Source organism: Ambystoma mexicanum, chromosome 8, assembly GCF_040938575.1.
Source record: "Ambystoma mexicanum isolate Mex_15411 chromosome 8, UKY_AmexF1_1, whole genome shotgun sequence".
NCBI lineage: Eukaryota > Metazoa > Chordata > Amphibia > Caudata > Ambystomatidae > Ambystoma > Ambystoma mexicanum.
Window position 1 is genome coordinate 1,509,994,447 of NC_090929.1, and position 20,215 is coordinate 1,510,014,661.

The following is a 20,215-nucleotide window of genomic DNA, read 5'->3' on the forward strand; positions in this document are numbered from 1 at the left end:
ACTAGATTACAAGAAAATACATGTATTTTGTCCATCAAAATAGTGTGAGATATAAGGAAATCTTGACACAGGCGTACAGAGCCGTACACTGGACATCAGTGGTGGGGAAATGGAGGGGACCGACCAGTGGAACCGGCTCTCCGAGGCAGTGCGGATCAACAAGAAGGTTAGGACCAGATGGAGCGCTTTCTTTAAATGGCTTCGCAGCCAGATCAGAGGTGAGTGGATGCAGAAAAGAGTGCACAGCATCCCTGGCGAAAGCTGAAGAAAAGGACTCCCTCCACTCAGCAGTCACTGGCTTTGCATCCCTGGAGAAATCTGAAGAAACGGACTCCCTCCACTCAGCAGTCACTGGCTTTAGCATCCCTGGAGAAAGCTGAGGAAACGGACCCCCTCCACTCAGCAGTCACTGGCTTAGCATCCCTGGCGAAAGCTGAGGAAACGGACCCCCTCCACTCAGCAGTCACTGGCTTAGCATCCCTGGCGAAAGCTGAAGAAACGGACTCCCTCCACTCAGCAGTCACTGGCTTTGCATCCCTGGAGAAATCTGAAGAAACGGACTCCCTCCACTCAGCAGTCACTGGCTTTAGCATCCCTGGAGAAAGCTGAGGAAACGGACCCCCTCCACTCAGCAGTCACTGGCTTAGCATCCCTGGCGAAAGCTGAGGAAACGGACCCCCTCCACTCAGCAGTCACTGGCTTAGCATCCCTGGCGAAAGCTGAGGAAACGGACACCCTCCACTCAGCAGTCACTGGTTTAGCATCCCTGGCGAAAGCTGAGGAAACTGACCCCCTCCACTCAGCAATCACTGGCTTAACATCCCTGGCGAAAGCTGAGGAAACGGATCCCCTCCACTTAGCAGTCACTGGCTTAGCATCCCTGGCGAAAGCTGAAGAAACGGACTCCCTCCACTCAGCAGTCACTGGTTTAGCATCCCTGGAGAAAGCTGGAGAAACGGACCCCCTCCACACAGCAGTCACTGGCTTAGCATCCCTGGAGAAAGCTGAAGAAACGGACTCCCTCCACTCAGCAATCACTGGTTTAGCATCCCTGGAGAAAGCTGAAGAAACGGACCCCCTCCACTCAGCAGTCACTGGTTTAGCATCCCTGGAGAAAGCTGAGAAAACGGACCCCCTCCACTCAGCAGTCACTGGTTTAGCATCCCTGGAGAAAGCTGAAGAAACGGACCCCCTCCACTCAGCAGTCACTGGCTTAGCATCCCTGGCGAAAGCTGAGGAAACGGACCCCCTCCACTCAGCAGTCACTGGCTTGGCATCCCTGGAGAAAGCTGAGGAAACGGACCCCCTCCACTCAGCAGTCACTGGCTTAGCATCCCTGGCGAAATCTGAGGAAACGGACCCCCTCCACTCAGCAGTCACTGGCTTAGCATCCCTGGCGAAAGCTGAGGAAACAGACCCCTTCCACTCAGCAGTCACTGGCCTAGCATCCCTGGAGAAAGCTGAGGAAACGGACCCCCTCCACTCAGCAGTCACTGGCTTAGCATCCCTGGAGAAAGCTGAAGAAACGGACTCCCTCCACTCAGCAGTCACTGGCTTTGGAAATAACTGGGTGCAGGGAATGCGCTGCTCAGATCACATGTGTGGCGAGAGGGTGGACAGTGTTTAGTCGAGGTGGTAGGCCAGAGTCCTGCCAGCCATGTTGCTCTGCAGTCCATAAACTCGGTGGATTTGTTAGTCAAATATTATAGCACGGTCTCTCCAGGTGTTTCATCCTTGTCACTGTGGATGTTCAGAATCATTCATTTGGCACAGCCATTAGCATGTTGGGAACAACAACACTCAGCTCAGCACCATGTGTTAAGTGTGGCGTAGCATGTAATGAACAATAACATAGTAAAACAAGAATTGAGTCAAAGCTACCTTGACCAAGAGGGTGACATAGGGTCACCAAGGTTTGCAGTGGAGCTAGATCGCTGCTAGCTCAAATAGACAAAAAAACACCTAAGGAGGTGATAGTAACAAAAACAGGGTTTTTTTATTTTACACTAACCAAGAAAACAAAACCAACATTTTTTTACAGACTGCGCCGTGGCGCTGAAGGTATGCATATTTGTGGGTTTGTATGCAAGGTGAAAAACACAGTTTTTTACATATGTTGTTTTAAATGATAAGACATTTAGCCTTGTCGACACACTATTTTGTGTTTCTGGTTCGGTGTGAATGACTGGTGGCTGTGGCTGAAGAGATGGAACAACGTGGATACACCAGGTACCGAACGGTCTTCAGGACAGTTTGATCAAGTCAGATAAGTAGTGAGGTCCGTCGGCCTGTTGGGTTACAGGGGACTGGTTAGTGCAATGAAAGAGGTGTCTGGAAGATTTAAAAACTGCAAAGGCAGGTGACCTACCATGTACAAGTTTAGTGGCGCCTTGGTCAAGTTCTTTTGAGTCCAGGAAGTTGGACTGTAAGGCTGTCTGCAGAAGTCAGAGGCGTGGAGCTAAGTGGGTAAAAGAAATACATCTTTAGCATCTTGATATAGATGTGGACTGTGACGTCGAGATCGGACACAGTGCGATTAAAATGTGAAAACTTGCTAAGGTGAGGGAGTGTCTGTCCGTTTTAAGCCGTGACGGTGAGCTGACCAGAGGGTATTTTGACTAGATAAGTTGTGAAACGCTAAATGCTAAGTGAAATGCACAGATCTTTGACGTGTGTAACCACTTTTACTCCAGTGAGTAACTCCATCAGAAAAGTGAGCCTAAAAAACTGGGATAAACTTCAAACCGATACTTTCAATCCAGAGAAACCCTGTTTCGTGTTTAAACGCAGCCGAAACTTGAAAGATCATCTAGTGCACACATACACTGAACTTGACACACCAAGCCATCAACAAGCCACACTTTGGCAACTTCCAGCAGTCAAAGGACATTTCAAATGTGGTTCCTGTTTAGTCTGTCCCCTGACAGCCAATCTAAAAACCATTGACCTTAAAGGAAATCCATGGACCCTTAATTCCTTCACAAATTGCAGAACCAAATGGTCCGTCTATATAATCAAATGCCCATGTGATCTCATCTACGTGGGCAAGTCCAAACGAGAAATAAGGCAATGCATTTGTGAACACTGATCCTACGTGTGGAACCAAGTCGAAGACAAACCACTGGTGGCACATTTCAAAGCCAAAAACCACACCCACAAAGACATCTTCTGGGCGATATTACGAACAGTGAGCAACCCTTTTCGCGGAGGAGACAGAGACCTAGCCCTATGAAAGCTTGAACAAAAAAGGATCTATCAGCTGGATTCTGTAAGACAAGGCCTAAACGTTTCAATAGAATGGAACCTTTTCTTCAATAGATAAGGCTCTGTCAAACTAAAGGAGAAATATTTCCCGGGGGTACTAGCTGAAAAAGCCTGCCTCAGAGACTTTCCACCATCCTTTACCTCATAACATCCGAGCCTAGACCTGTCCCCAACCACAGCGACAGTTTCCCTCCCATTTTTGCTCCCTGGCTTTTTTGTGAAGTCATTTTTTGTGAAGTCATTTTTTCAAGTAGTATGTTCAATATTTCTTGATTCAAGTGCTTTTTCAAATTTTACGATGTTCTACCAAAACAGAATGGTTACCCCTTTTTTTCTGTTTTTGATGTGTCATATGCAACTAGAATTTTTCAGGCATGTAACACTAAACTAATGACACAGACCATAAGTGTTTTTCTGATGTTGTTTCGGTTTTCAATGCACATTACCTATTGCAAGTATAATTATAACGATCCATTAATGTGCTAAAAAATAATGTTGTGCCCATCTGTTTTTCTGGTTTCCTGAAAGCTATGTAATTGCTACCACAACCACGCTATATGAGATATACAAACTATAGCACTATCCTAATGTATTGCGTTTTCATTTCACATTCATTGCTGTTAGCTAATCAGCAAGGACGTAATGCCTAACAATTCTAGAGACCGTTCCGTTTTACAGCAACAGTGCGTGTTTATTTCTCCTGAAATTACGTGACTTGACCACCTTGACGATAGATGCTTTCCCCCTTTTTCTGACATGCGCAGAACAGACAGCCCCGTAACAGGCGCGAAATGCAAGAGTAGCTAAGCACTTATCTACCGCACATGCGCACCAGCCTTTCACAGTGACACAGTTCATTCTGGTGAAAAGCTTTCTGCCGCCGCACGCCACATCGTACCCTGGAACGCAGGTAATCCACCCGATCCTCCTTCCACAGACACCCAGCCTTATTACGAGGCTTTAACTGGTAAAACCTTGACCTCTTAGTGATCTAAACACATCGGCCGTTTTAACCAATTGCACAGGTTTTTGAAATCCACTGCCGAGTGTTTTTCTAAACCATTCACTATCCTTGCCATCAAGCACTTGCATCATTTGCGTGTCTAGGCATCGGCTACCAATTCCACTGCGCTGCCCCCACGGCTTCACTGTGTAGTTCGCATTAAAATCCACTGGGCTGCCCACACGTCCTTAAAGACCTGTGCATTTCACTTAGCATTTAGCGTTTCACAACTTATCTAGTCAAAATACCCTCTCGTCAGCTGACCGTCACGGCTTAAAACGGACAGACACTCCCTCACTTTAGCAAGTTTTCACCTCTTAATAGCACTGTGTCCGATCTCGACGTCACAGTCCACATCTATATCAAGATGCTAAAGATGTATTTCTTTTACCCACTTAGCTCCAGGCCTCTGACTTCTGCAGACAGCCTTACAGTCCAACTTCCTGGACTCAAAAGTACTTGACTAAGGCGCCACTAAACTTGTACATGGTAGGTCACCTTCTTTTGCAGTTTTTAAATCTTCCAGACACCTCTTTCATTGCACTAACCAGTCCCCTGTAACCCAACAGGCCGACGGACCTCACTACTTACCTGACTTGATCAAACTGTCCTGAAGACCGTTCGGTACCTGGTGTATCCACGTTGTTCCATCTCTTCAGCCACAGCCACCAGTCATTCAAACCGACCCAGAAACACAAAATAGTGTGTCGACAAGGCTAAATGTCTTATCATTTAAAACAACTTATGTAAAAAACTGTGTTTGTTTTTCACCTTGCATACTAACCCACAAATATGCATACCTTCAGCGCCACGGCGCAGTCTGTAAAAATAAATGTTGGTTTTGTTTTCTTTGTTAGTGTAAAATAAAAAAAAACCTGTTTTTGTTACTATCACCTCCTCAGGTGTTTTTTTGTCTATTTGAGCTAGCAGCGATCTAGCTCCACTGCAAACCTCGGTGACCCTATGTCACGCTCTTGGTCAGGGTAGCTTTGACTCAATTCTTGTTTTACTGTACCTATTACCCTCCCGAGTCAAGCCCCCACACAAAAAAGAGGGTTTGCCCACCTTTCTCTCATTAACAATAACACTCAGCTGATCACCATGTGTTACGTGTGGGGTTGAATCAAGAGATGTTGAGAAGTACTTGGACTCGGAGGATAGCTCAGGGGCAATGTGCTCGCCTTAGAAGCAAAACAATGTGGAACAACACAGGTTCGACCCCGGGTCCGTGCTTAGAAACCTCTGGGTATTAAGCATAAATGACCATTTCCAATTACTTGGTGGCAAAGTGCCACGATTTGAATGAGTTTTTCGAGCATTTCTAAGGATCTGTGCTTCCCCAGCCCTGGCCTGCTATTAACAGACGAGGAAGTTGCGATAATGTTTGGATCTCATCGGCTCATCTTCTCTTATCAGAGCCAATTCGCTCTCAGTGAAGAAAGTCGCACCTTCCATTATCTGAGGTGGAACCCGATACCAGCATTTCTGTACCACTCCCCTCCCCACCACCATTTCTGCTCAAAGCTGGCATTGATATGGCAGCCTTCCGGTCGCCAGGTGCAGGCCTTGATAATGCAATTTCTGTAGGCTTGACTTCAGGCGTTCTCATTTCCTCTTCTGCTATTATTCCCAACACTAATACCCCCCAAATGATTCCTCCAGTCCTCTGATACATGAAAACTCAAGTCATTTCCATCACTATCCTTCAAGTACTTGAAACTAAATCCATAAAGAATAGTCACCAGAGAAATATGTTTATTTGTTAATGCGCTGAAAGCCGGCAGGCATCGGAGCGCTATTATAAAACAACGTACAACCTCAAATGAATCCTACAGATAAACAACCGCAAGTTAGTCGTGGCGCAAGTCATTCCAAACAACATTGGACCTAAACACTAATCCGCTATAAGACCTAAATTCGAGGAATTTAGAAGCATGTGTAAGAATTTACCACTCTGAGAGCAACCTCAGACATTGAGAGAGTGTATTTATTTATTTATGTATTTTAAATGTGTGTAAAGCGCCACACGCCTGTAGGGCCCAGAGCGCACATATGCATGGCTGGCAAGCATATTCATGGATGCAAAAGGTCAACACAGAAACAGTAGAATGCTTGAAACTATGTAAATGAAAAAAGGCCATCTTTAAATATCAATCGAAATAAAGCAGTTCCTGGGCCAGATTACAGAAGCTTTGCACTGGTGCAAATGCAAAGTTGCACGGTATTAGCACTAGGGCAAAGTTTGCCCTATTCCTGAAAAAACGTGTAAATATTAGAAAACCAATGCACCATGACAAGTGCAGTCTGACATGGTATAAGCAAAATTTTCCTAGTGCAAAAAAGATACATTTTCGCATTGGGCCAAAGTTTGCCCTAGTGCTAATAGAATTCCGTATTAGCACTATGGCAAACGTTGCCCTTGTCCAAACATACAGTGAAAATGTATCTTTTTTGCACTAGTTCATTTTTTTCCCCTATTGCTTATAACATACCAAAATGCACATATCATGCTGCATTGATTTTCAAATATTTGCAAGTGTTTTTAGAAATGGGTCAAACGTTGCCCTAGTGCTAATACCATGCAAACTGTGCACTTGCAACAGTGCAAAGCTTCTGTAATCTGGCCTCCTAGTGGGTAACGCAGGAGCGCATGAAGGCTCATTTGGCCTGGACCGGGGAATAGGGTAAAACTAAGCAACGCTGCAATAGGCAGGCCCCAGGTCTCAGGCACCTGTAAGGCCCACTCCAAGGCTCACATGTGTATTGGGTAGACTGGTGGAGGTGAGCCTGGCCGCCCAGCCGGGTCACATGCACAGGCACCGCCCCCCCATCTGAGACCCAGGCACGCCCCTCTGGCCACCAGAAGGAGCAGCATGTAATGTATTTGTCTAGGCAGCCTTCAGCCACACTCACTACACGGCTTCAGTAGACCGGAGCAAAACACTATGTACTCACTGCACAGGGACCCACACCACAGGGCTGTGCAGCACGCACTGCCATGTGTGTGCTGACCATGCAAGAAGGAGCTGTGTCCCTGCTGGGACTGATCATGCACCAGGCACAATAGCCCTTTAATCCTCCAATCGGGGATTGGAACCAGTGACTTCAAGGTTACAGAAAGATCTCTGCAGCAAGGGCATTACCCAGCTGCGCCTGTTTTTGCTGGGATTCAAACCTATAAGCAGAGCGCGCCTTTCTGCAGCTGTTTTGCTGGGTTTGGAATCTTACCATGGGTGATTTTCATAGGGTGACCCGCCGTTCTCCATCTTTTGCCAGGCCTGGGGGGCTACTGTTTGCCAGCATTGCCCTAGTCAAAAAGGAAGATCATCCTGGAATCATTCTGGAGTCATCCGATGACTCCATTCTAGAGTCATCCATGGAGAGTTTAGGAAGATCATCCCAAGTCTGCGTACAAGCCAAAATATTTAATGAGATGATGACTCTAGAGTTATCACAGAAACTACTCCAGGATGAGTTCGGATTACTTCCAGTGATGATCTTGGATTACTCCAGGATGACTCCATGACAACTTCAGGATGAGTGGGGGATTACTCTAGGATGACTCTGACAACTTCAGGATGACTCCATGACAACTTCAGGATGAGTTGGGATTACTCCAGGATGACTTCAGGATGAGTTGGGATTACTCGAGGATGACTTCGGAATACTCCAAGACAACTCCAGGATGACTTCATGACAACTTCAGGATGACTCCACGACAACTTAAGGATGAGTTTGTATTACTCCCGGATGACTTCGTATTACGCTAGGATGGCTCCATGACAACTCTAGGATGGGTGGGGATTACTCCAGGATGGTTCCATGATAACTTTAGGATGGGTTCTGAATTGTAAATGATTAATGCAGACTACTCCAGGATGAGTTTTAATGATTTCAAGATGCTTCCAAAAGATTTAGGAAAAGGGGTTGGATTACCCCAGGATGTATCCCTTTTGAGTAACATTGGTGGCATTACTTTACAATGACTCTAGTTAGACTTCTAGATAGTTTACAGGGAAAAAAAAATTATATGGAATTTTGCAGGTGTCACTTCATCTTTGCTAGAGCACCCGTTAACTAAGTTCCCTCGATTTAGTGCACACAACTACAAACACCCCCACTTCCCAGGTCACAAACCAACCTGTAAGCTCCCTCATTTCAATTCTCACCTCTAGCCAGCATGGCCTCACCCCCAATAAACTCCCACAATTGCAAAGCACTGCACTAAAATACACTCTTCCAGCAGCCTACACAGAATCTGTTAAAGGTCTACCCGCATGACACACTGCCGCCAGTCACTTCACCGAATATCAATAAAAGCAGCTAACAATTACCCAGTTCATATTATGATTGTAGCAGCTATAAATTGTTGATATTTTAATATAGTATTGCTCTTGTTATAAGATATCTTCAATCAAACATAGGCTCAGAAAGTGTTCAGCATTTTTTTATTCAACAAATTCGGTTTAACAGCATAGCTGTATTCCATAAGAATGAATAGGTTTGAAAAAATACCAACAAATATCATCGATCCTGCATTTCAAAACGCAGAGTCTTCCTTAGGCCTCTTCTGGCATTGCAAATTTTGGTGGCGAGCTTCCTTATCACCCAGCCGTCCATAGTAGGCCAACTGTTAGCCTTGCAGACAGATCTCAAAGATTCTACAAAAAAAGAAAGGATATATGAACCTAAATGGACATCTGAATAGGCATTGTTAAATTCCTTATTGTAGAATACATACCAGATTAATGTTAAAATGTCAATTTACAAATGCATCACTACATTTAAATGCATTTGTACACAAAGGATGAAACGGGCTTAAAGATAGATTTGAACTGAAAATGAATTATGGTTTTCTGTGGCTGCATTCAGAATTGTATGGTCTTTAGTGTAGCTATATTGATTTATATCAGTTAGAAATAGAAGGCATAAGTGAAAATGGGGAAATAGTCTTTCAAACCCTTTGCTAATTAACTACCTCCCCTTTTGCCCATACCATTCTTACACCCCGATACATATCTACCAACAACGCGCAGATATCTTGTACCCACACTCACACTCCCATCTGCACAACCTCTGCCACCCACCCGGCTACTCGATAACTTCCTCTATGCAGTTGAAGGGGCCAAAAAGTATTAAAAAAACCAAGAAAAAAAAACATGTTAAAAGAAATACAAATTTGAGATACTCTTCTTAAAAAAGGTAGCATATTTGCATTGGAGTAACAGACTACTTCCTCCCAAGAGTTCACTCTTGTTTTCTTTATCCATCCTACTTTCTTTGCAAATGATATATGGCATTTATAACGCGTCTATACACAAGTGTTCGAAATGCGACGAGGCAGGGGAGGGGGAACAGAGGGAAGACAGACAACGATCTTACTAGGGCAGGTGTCATTCAAATCGCACAAGTGCATGGGAAGGGGAAAAGTGCGAGGGAAAGGGAGAGGAGAAAAGTGCAGTACATGGGAGAGGGGGAAAAAGTGCAGTACATGGGATAATAGAATAAATAAGAAAAATAAAGGCGGGATGATGGCAAGTGCAGGGTAAGAGCAGACATAAGTGCTGGTGGGGGACTGTAGGGATACAGAATACAGTTCCCAGGTGCGGGGGTTGCCAGTGCAGGTGTGTAAATGGCGGGGCCTAGGCCCAAGGTCACAAAGAGTGGCCAGGTAGCCAGTGCAGTTTCAGCCAGGAATTCAGCAGGGGATGGGGGGGGAAGGTTTTGAGGTGCTTCCGGAACTGGAGATGGTTCTCCTCAAGTTTCAGGGAAGCAGGAAGGCTGTTTCAGAAGGAGGCCCCTGCCGAGGAGAGAGATCTACCACCAACTCGTTGCTTGGAGAAGCGACAGACCCTGAGGGAGTTGGAGGCGGATGATCGAAGAGCTCGAGAAGGAAGATTTTTGGGAAAAGAAAGTTGAAGGTATTGCGGCCCCAGGCCCAAGAAGGCCTTGTGGACAATGCAGAGGGTGTTCAACTTAATCCTTGCAGCCACCTCGAGCCAGTGCAGAGATTTTAGTCCTGGAGAGATACGATCCCTGGGCTTGAGGCCAAGGACAAGTCTCGCAGTTCTTCTGGATAAATTGCAGAAGGCGGAGAGTAGAGGCAGGCAGATGTGACTCTCAACCTGTTTGACGGATACCTGCAGCAGGTGCATTAACCCACTACACCATGAAAGGAACCCTAAACTGCGGAAAGGAAAAGACGTCTAGCTGTTTGTGAGCCATTTTTCTTGTTTGGCTCATTTATCTCATACAGAATCACAGCTGCTGATACAGTGGCAGGGCTTTTAACGGGATGAGTTTGGGGGCTGCGTCGCCCCTGAAGTTCCCTTCAGGTCAAGCCGAGCACTATGTCAAGAATTGATGTGGTGTTCACGGGTGCCGCATGAGGTTGCTTGCTCCACTCTGGAACAAAGCCCTGACTCGGCTAATGCGTATTATTGGCCAGCAGACTCCATGATTTGACAGACACGGTGAATAGCTCAGTTGGTTGAGCACCTGTGAAAAGAGATTTACGTTCAAACAACTGGCTTGAGCTCCGTTTTAGGATTTCCTTATTCTGAGGTTGATGGTGTGAATGTTATTGAGTTTAGAGACGCCCTCAGCGACACCAATCACTTAAGCGCCGAGAAGCAGGCTAGTTTCTGGTTTGCAAATGTATACACTGGCATGACACGAACATGTGTGTGTTTGTTCAAAAGGGAAGTAACCACGTCCCCCATCTCTGAAACTCCCACCCCTTGCCCCTGGGTGCGTTATTCCTGTCCCCTGGGGGAGGGGGCGCATAGTAGGTATGCTTGCCCTGGTGGAGAATTAAAATAGAAAGCGCTCTCACCACCCAGTAGCAGCTTCATGGCTCCTCTCCCTCCTCGGTGGGTGGTCCAGTCCTTCTGTAACACGGCGTTTCGCAGGAACCCTGCAGTTCCCAAGTGGAATGGATTTGGCGCAGTACATTTGAACCGAACTCCCTTGAGGCTGCGCATATCAGGTGCTTTTACCCTCAATAGCCGCACTCACGTTACCAGCCTCAAAAAAGATGAACCGCTCACCTAAACCTTAGTGACTGGCATTGTTAGAAGTTTTCAAATCTCACACACATCGGGCCTGATTCATGGAATGTTTTGCCCAGTACAAAGTGACTTTGCACTGGTGGAAATTGACTTTACACTGCCAACCAACACGCTGATTCATGGAACAGTGCAAAGTGTCTTTTGTCTGTGCAAAGTCACTTTGCACCGCAAAAATACATTGTGCACTGCTCCATGAATCAGCATGTGTGTTGGCAGTGCAAAGTCACTTTGCACCGTGCAAAAAATTCCACGAATCGGGCCCATTGTCATCAAAAGGTCAAAGAAAAAACAAAGCTGGAGACTGGTAGTGCACGTGGACTAGACGATTCTTGTCTCGCATTGCTTTGCACTTACCTCTGAACATATGTCATCTATTCGTAATGTAAAGGTTTAAAGCCGCCAGTGGTGTAATGGCGAGGGTGCTCGGAAAGGGTGGGCACAGTGCACTGTGTGTAGTGCACGTACCCTCTGCTATGCACGCTTTGGGCGCCTTGATCTGTTGCTTCTCTAAGAGTAGCCCTATTGACCAGAATACCAACATTCAATGGACCGGCTAACAAGGACAGATGAAAGTCTGAGCAACATTACGGTCCCTTTATTACCTGCCCGTGTACTGACTTGCCACTTGCCCGCTTCCATCTCCCGAGCTGCATGTGCTCACTGGCACCCACTTCAGCCCCACGCAGCTCTTCTGTCTCACTCTCAAGTGTAGTGGTTTCTTGGTAAACCTTGTAACTCATACACCCCTCATTTTGGTCAACCCTCAGGATTAAAGGTTCCATTTCCAAGCCTACATTGGCCATACCCATGCGAAGCTCACTTGAGTCAATCGGGATAGAAGTTTACTGTCGAGAGAAGTGGGGCTCTACTTTCGAGACCTGGAGCCGGGGGCCCGTTTGTGGGGAAGGGTGTGTGAGGACTGTTAAAATGTCCATTAAAGTTATATCGGAATGATGAACACGCGCTCCGTACTTTATGAGTATATTTATTTACAGGTTTACAGGTAAGCATGAAGGCAGGGAAAAGGCATCCACCGGTCCAGATATACAACTGAGCAAGCTCCCAACTGATTCTCAAAGGAACGTTCCCTGAATACGTACATAAACATTCCAAAGGAACATTCTCAAATGGAGCTGAGCTTACTTGCATTTCAGTATTGATCTTAACAAGGACCTATCACGCGAGATCTCGCGAGATTACTGGAGGGAAGCGCGCAACCAGTCGTGAAAGCCGGCAGAGCTGAAGGAGGCACCAGGAGGACAGTCGGGCCTCGGCGCTCCTACTTGATGAGGGAATCGAATCACCCCTTGAACTGAAGCCTGCGTCACAGGCAGATCCCTCCTAATGCAGAGCGTAATTTCATGGCTGAAGACAAGCCTTGTGGGAGCTCTCGCAGGCAGGGGATGTAAATAACATCCAATGTAAATCCAGTGCAGTGAAGCTAACTGCACTGCTATATCAAGACTGAACTGGGAGTACTACCCCCCTGTTCTGGACAGACACCACTCCACCCTGTGTATGTAAGTTGTCATAATAAACACCTCTACCACCGCCAAGTGTCCTGTGTTCATTGGGGGCCACCACATAATTGGCGACAAGGTCCAGAAACGACCCACGCTGCGATCATGCAGAGCGCCACAACACTTCCCGCTTTCTTCCAATCCCCTTGCACGCCTGCCATTCCCTGGCAACCATGGGAGCCACTGTTTTCCACATATTTGGAGGCGTTGGAACAGGCTATTCGCCGGCCAAGAAAAAGGCCATGTTACTGAATGGCATGGGCGTCGAAGGGCAGCGCATATTCGCAGGTTTGAAGGCTGTGCCCCCCCATAGACAAAGGTGGTGATGTCTACAAAAAAGCGATTTGCCGCATAATTAAGAGGTTTTCCAACAAACAAAATGTAGTCCTCCACAGCCTCAAGTTCTACACAAGAAAACAAGAGAGTACTGAACCGGTAGATGATTACATCGCCAGAATGAGAGAACTGGCGGATTCAGGGACAATGTAGAACAAGTCATTTGTGACATGTTGGTGGTCCACACCAATTCCTGCAAAATCCAGGACAAGTTCATTCAAGAGAAAGAGCTGCACCTAGATAAGGCCCTTCAAATAGCGAGAGCCGAGGACTAAACTTCGAACAGACGCAGAGAAGTTGGCAGGCCCTCACCCGCATCCGAAATGGCGGCTGTACAATGGAAAGGGTGCAGAGACAGGCAGCCGCAGGAAGCTAACAAAGAGAACTGACCCAAGTGGAGAGATTCCCAAAAGTGTTACAGTTGTGCCAGCACCAAGCACCTGGCCAACGATAGAGACTGTCCTGCAAGGAACAAAGAGTGCTCCAACTGTAGGCGATTTGGTAACATTGCTGTTGCCTGCACGTGGTTGTAAAAGAAAGTCACCCATATCGAAGTAGACAGAGGAACGAGCAATGAGGAAAAACCAGACGATAGGCCGGGGGTGATCATGGTAAACTCATCTCGAGCCAGAAGGGAGAAACCCCATTGTATAGGGAAAGTAGATGGAAATGAAACACGTGTCATGGCCGATTCAGGTGGGACGTGACTTGGTTGAGATTAGAAGCACCAACCAAAAGCCCAAGTCTTCGGGCGAGCCACCATAGACCTCTTGGGCTACATTAAAACCAAACTCGAATTTAAGGATAAATGCACTACAACGAAAGTCTACTTCTTGACCGATGGTGCAGCAGAACTGGAGTGGGACGACCAGCACAAACTGAGCATCCGGTTAGACCCCAGCACTGCCCAACAGGGGCTGCTGGTCTCCTCAGGCGTCAGATCTGAGAAGTGAATTCTCTTTGCTGTTCTCTGAAACACCCGGAAAAATAAAAAACTACTTAAAACCCAATGCCGTGCCAGTGAAACAAAAAGTCAGGCCCATTCCACCAAACAGCGAGGTCTGCCCTGGAATCCCAGCTTCGCAAAATGGTCAATGTAGGCACAATCAAGACCATTGAGTCCTCCGAGTGGCTAAACCCGGTGGTCCTAATAAAGAAAAAATCCTCCCAACGACTTGAGAGTTCGCATTGATCTTCGCAGCCTAAACTTGGAGGTGGTCACAGACAGTTTTCCCTTGCACAGCATCAATCAAATTATACTAATGATGAAGGAAGCAAAGATATTCTCAAAACTTGACATGCATGATGCCTACCATCACATTGACCTACACAAGGCCTCACGTCCTCTCACAGCATTCATCACGCCATTCGGTACGTTCCAATACACACGGATGTCGTTTGGGTCATCTGTCGCATCAGCATTCCAAAGAAAGATTAACTCATTGCTGCACAACATCAACAACGTGTCATATTTCCAGGACAACATCCTGGTGTATGCCAAAGATGCAGATACCCATGACAGAGTGCTGAGAGAAGGCCTAGTCAAACTACAGAGGGCAGGTGTTCACCTTCGCCACGTAAAATGCATAATTGGAGCATGTGAAGAAGAGTACCAGGGTTACTGCATCTATAAGGAAGGAGTGAGCCCAAAGAAAAACATGCTCCAAGCCATAATTGACACCCCAGCCTCGACCTCAAAAGACGAGCTCAGGTCGTCCTTTGGCCTCGCGGAGTATTACGAGAAATTTGTTCCCAGATTTTCTGAAATCACATCCCTCTTGAGAGAGCTCTTGAGGAACGGAGCAGAGTACACATGGGAATCACAGCAAATTGAGGCCTTGACCGAAATCAAGAACAGAATCCTACATGCCCCGTGCCTGAAACCGTTCAATCCTGAATATGAAACATACATAACAACAGACGCCAGGGCATATGGTTTGGGTGCCACGCTCACACAAAAAAGGGGAGACACCGGAAATGTAGTTGCCTTCGTGTCAAAAGCACTGTCTACTTCAGAGAAAAATGACTTTACAGTTGAGAAAGAGATGCTGGCGTGCACCTGGGCCATGGAGTACTTCAGGTCATACGTTTGGGGAACCAAGTTCTGCCTGGTTACCAACCATAAACCCCTTGTGCACATGTTGAGCCCCGGGGGCACAAAGACAGCAACGCCATGCCTAGCAAGAATTGCCGCCAAACTGCAAGATACACGTACAAGATCACCCATAATGCAGGCTGGAAGAATGCCCAAGCGGAAGGTATGTCCAGGTTACTGGATCAAAGTACCCCGGGCACCACAATCCTGGAAGACGAATGCGTTATAGCATACATAGGAGACCTAAGAAACAAGGACTTTATGGAAATCAGCGAGTCTCATTGGCAGGAGGAAAGGAGACTCGATGATGCCGTACGCCGAGTAGCAGAATGGGCCTGCAAAGGTTGGCCGAACAAGAGTGTGGTACCAGAAGTTCTGCGACCATATTGGAAGGTCAACAACGAGATCTCAGAAATGGATGGCCTAGTAATGAGAGGGGACCAATTAATTCCCCCAAGAGGCATCCGCAAAGTGATACTAACCAGAGCCCATGCAGGTCATCTAGGCAGCAATATGACACGACGCAGAGTCCGCGACGCATACTGGTGACCTGGAATGGATCAAGAGGTGAGGGCAATGATCGAGCGATACCATGAATGCGCAAACAGTAACAAACGGCTAGAAGTAAGGCAAGCACTCATGATACCCACAGAAACTCCAGCTAAAATAGGGCTGGACTTTATTGCCCCATTGGACGGTATGTCAAGCGACAGCAAATACAGGGTAGTCATGATGGACTATCTTTCCATGTGGGTGGAAGTTGAATTTGTGCCAGACATCACTACGGGCACAGTCATTGAAGTACTCATTTCCTTCTTCCAAAGAGAAGGACTCCCCAAAGAGATTATGACAGACAATGGAGTTCAGTTAGTTTCCAGAGAAATTGAAAGCTTTCTCAAGAAGCACAATATCCAGCAACTGAGAGCAATCCTGTATCACCCACAAGCCAACGGGATGGTAGAAAGGGTGAATTGATTTGTTAAAGGAGCCTTACAACTGGCATGTGCATCAGGCATGAATCCATGCAAAACCGTCAAAGAGGCCATAGCAGTGCATCACATGACGCCTAATGCCATTACAGGCGTGTCTCCGTTTCGGATGTTAAGAGGGAGAAGGGCCGCATCCAAACTGGTACCACCGTGGCTACACAAGGTCAGACAGGATGACATCGACATGAGCTAGATCATGCACAGATTACAGAAGAGCAAAGAGATCATGAAATCTCAAGAGCAACAAACGCAGAGCAGCATATCGCACGGAGGTCAATGAGGGGGACTTGGTGAAGAGACATCTGCCCCATAAAGACACTTCAATGGGCTCCAAATACAGCCAAGCCATAGAAGTCACACGGAAATCCACCAACCTAATCTATACCAGTGATGGGAAAAGGTGGAACCTTGAAAGGGTGGCCATGTACAAGACAGCCCGCCCCTCCATGGGAATCGGAGATGACAATGACCCATGGGAATTAGACAACAGCCCTCAACAGCAAGAGACAGAGGTCAGTGAAGAAGAAAACCAAAGTGAAGGTGTCCCCATTAGTCCCACACCCTGTGCAAGAGAACCACACTCAGCAGACCAAACCCCAATCAACACATCCCACATAACCACCCATTCCCCAAGGCAGACATTGACCAGAACTGACCCCAACGTGAAAGAAGGAAGTCAACAAGATACACAGACTTTGTTATGGAATAGGACCAAGCTTTTCCAATGAAAGGAGGTGTGTGAGGACCTATCACGCGAGATATCGGTGGAGCGAGATTTTGTGAGATTACGCACAGGAGGCGCGCAACGAGCTGGGAAACCCGCCATAGCTGAAGGCGGCACAAGGAGGACAGGCGAGTCTTGGCGCTCCTCTTTGATGAGGGAATCGGATCACCCCTTGAACAGAAGCTTGCTTCACAGGCCGATCCCTCCTACTACAGAGCGTAATTCCATGGCTGATGAAAAGCCTCGTGGGAGCTCTAGGAGGCTGGGGATGTTAATTACATCCAATGTAATTCCAGTGCAGTGAAGCTAACTGCACTGCTCCATCAAGAGTGAACTGTGAGTACTACCCCCCTTGTTCTGGACAAACTCCACTCCACCCTGTGTATGTAAGGTGTCTTAATAAACACCTCTACCACAGCCAAGCATCCTGTGTTCATTGGGGGCCACCACAGGGTGGACTTCTCTTGTTCGCTGTTCTTGCGTGGCTACTTCATCCCAGCAAAGCCGGTCTGCTTTGAGTGGGCTAAGTGGCTGCAATCAAGTTTAAACCCCCTCAGGGGAAGTAACTCTAGGCTTAAGCATCTATCCACATCAGTTCCGGAATCGCACACTGAGCATGTTACCAGCACACAGATACCCGGTGCTTACAGTCTGCAAACACCAAGTCGGGTTAAGCATCTTGCCTCTCCTTCCTTATTCCACCAACACTAACACTTAAAGGACTGAGCAGGAAGAGGTTAACCCAATGGCAAGGGCTGTGCAATGGAAGACCCAGTTACTTTACATTATTTTTTTTTTTTTATTTGATTGGCTGATTAAATCAACCTTTCAAAAATAATAACTTTTAGACTACAAAACATTTCTTAACATATAACAAATACAATGTATAGCAAATACATTTACTGGTTTACAAATATTTACATCGAAAAAGAAAAGAAAGAAAAAATAATCATAATAATAAATAAATAAGAAAGAAAAAAAAGAAAATTCTTCAAATTTATCAATCCTCTTAATGTCACAGCCTTCAGCCACTGATTGCGTGACCAGTTAACAAACATAGATTGCAAAGAATCATCATAGTCATAAAAGAATTTAAGAACAAGAAATCAACCAAAATAAAAAAAAAAAATCCACATTTAACAAAAGGCCACTCATGCTACATGGTTGTATGGCAGAATTGTTTTTATAAACTGTGTAAGTGCAATGTGGATTGCAGTTCGATTACTCGTGATTAAAATGGTCCAGATTTCAGATTCAAAACGATCACAAGTCAATTGCAATAAATTACTAAAATAGCGTTCACGCAATCCATTTAAAGCAGGACAATTTACTACTAAATGTATCAGGGTTTCTGTTTGTTTTTTGTTTTGGCAAAATCGACAAAATCGGTGTTCTTTAGAGATTATACCTCGTCTGGCAAGGATTTGATTTGTTAAGTGCAAATTTAGACGTGTTCTTAACATTTCAACGCGGACGAAATTTGATGGACACTTCAAGAGGTAACAAGCCATTTGCTTATACTTTTTTGGTGGAAAAAGATTCAAGTCATAGTCCGCATAGTTAAAGCATAATTGATAAGTTGTAATCCAATCATGCCAATACATTTTTTTCTTTGCTTTATCAGGGTTACTTAACAACAGCTCAATTGAAACGTCAGCTTCCACCAACCATCCCAAAATGCCCTTTACCCACTCCTTGGGGAAGGCATCATGCGATGAGCGCATATAAATTGCTAACGTTCTCAAAATATTTGGCTTTTCAAAACCAAGTAGACATTTCCGATAAAAATTACACATTTTCCACACCACTACTGCAGACAATGAAATTAGTCCCAACTCGTACCTTAGAAGGCACATCGGAGTGCACTTAGGTAAGGAAAAGATTGCCTTCCAGAATTTACCCTCCAGTAAATCCCAAACGTCCCTTCGTCGTGGCTGGAAGGTTTCAGCTCCATAGGAAACAATCGGGACAACTTTCTGATTATAAAATGTAACTATATGAGTTGTAGTGAATTTGCCAAATCTGTACAAAATTATTCTTGCCTGTGATGTTAACATCAAGATTTTTGCTCTTAATGTGTCAAAATAAATTTGATTTTTCACAGTACCGGAAAAGGGTAGGCCCAGATATTTATAACTGTGGACAAGTTTTAAGGGCGAGTTCTTCAAAACCCATTGATAATTGCCCATTTTCTTGTCTTTTCTCTTTTGGCAGATCACTATTTGTGTTTTGCTGACATTCATTGTGAGATTATTCTTGTCAACATACGTCTCCAGTTTAATTAACAAGTTCTGAAGACCTTGCGGTGTTTGCGATATTAAAACCAGGTCGTCGGCATAAAGCAGCCATATGATTTTTTGCGTGCCTAGTTTAGGAGCGTCTGAGACTGCTTCTTCAAAGGCACTACCGATGTCTAGCAAGAGGAGATTAAATAAAGTAGATGCTAAGATGCACCCTTGCTTAAGGCCCCTTAAAGTGTCAATATTTGCCGAAAGAATACCTTCAATGGACAACCTAACTTGCATGGATGTATTTGAATGTAACATCTTAATTATTGTTAACACTGATGACGGGCAGCCATAGTTTTGCAACTTTTAGAATAATAGTGCTCTGTCTACCGAGTCAAAAGCTGACCGAAAGTCCACAAAAGCCATATATAATGGTTGATTTAAGTGGGCATATTTAGATTTAATCATGTTCAGCATTATCAAGTTTACAGAGGTCCCTAGGCCCGCCACAAACCCAGTTTGAAAAGGATCTCTTTTAAAGGAGACCGCTGACCATCTGGTTAATTCTTGCAAAATAATGCGGCTGTATAATTTACCAGGCGCATCTAATAATGCAATCGGTCTATAATTCTCAGGTAGAGAGCGGTCACCTTTTTTATGGATCGGTACAATGAGAGAATGTTTCCATGACAGAGGGATTTCCTGGGTGACATTAATGTTCACAAATATCTGATATAAGATCGATGTCCACAAGACTGGATGTTGCTTGAAAGTTTTGTTCGACAGGCCATCAGGTCCAGGAGCTCTAGATAGGCTAATTTTGTTGATGAAATAGAATATGTCGGCTTTGGAAATGTTAATATGAAACGATTGTTGAGGCAGTGTGTTGTCTAATTTCACGGAAGCGCATACATTTTGGAAAAATAGCTAAGCCAGATTGCTTCCGGCACACCCTGAGTTTGTGACAATATTTGGATCGGAGATAA

The 20,215-nt window shown here is 45.6% G+C and overlaps 1 long non-coding RNA gene across 1 annotated transcript; it reads right to left on the bottom strand.

Moving 5' to 3' along the window:
* Positions 1 to 8,698: 8,698 nt before the first annotated feature.
* On the bottom strand, positions 8,699 to 11,168 carry LOC138473807 (uncharacterized). Its single transcript, XR_011268929.1, has 2 exons — positions 11,103 to 11,168; positions 8,699 to 8,928 (listed from the first exon to the last, which is right to left on the bottom strand). It is a non-coding gene; the product is annotated as an uncharacterized lncRNA (long non-coding RNA).
* Positions 11,169 to 20,215: the final 9,047 nt, after the last annotated feature.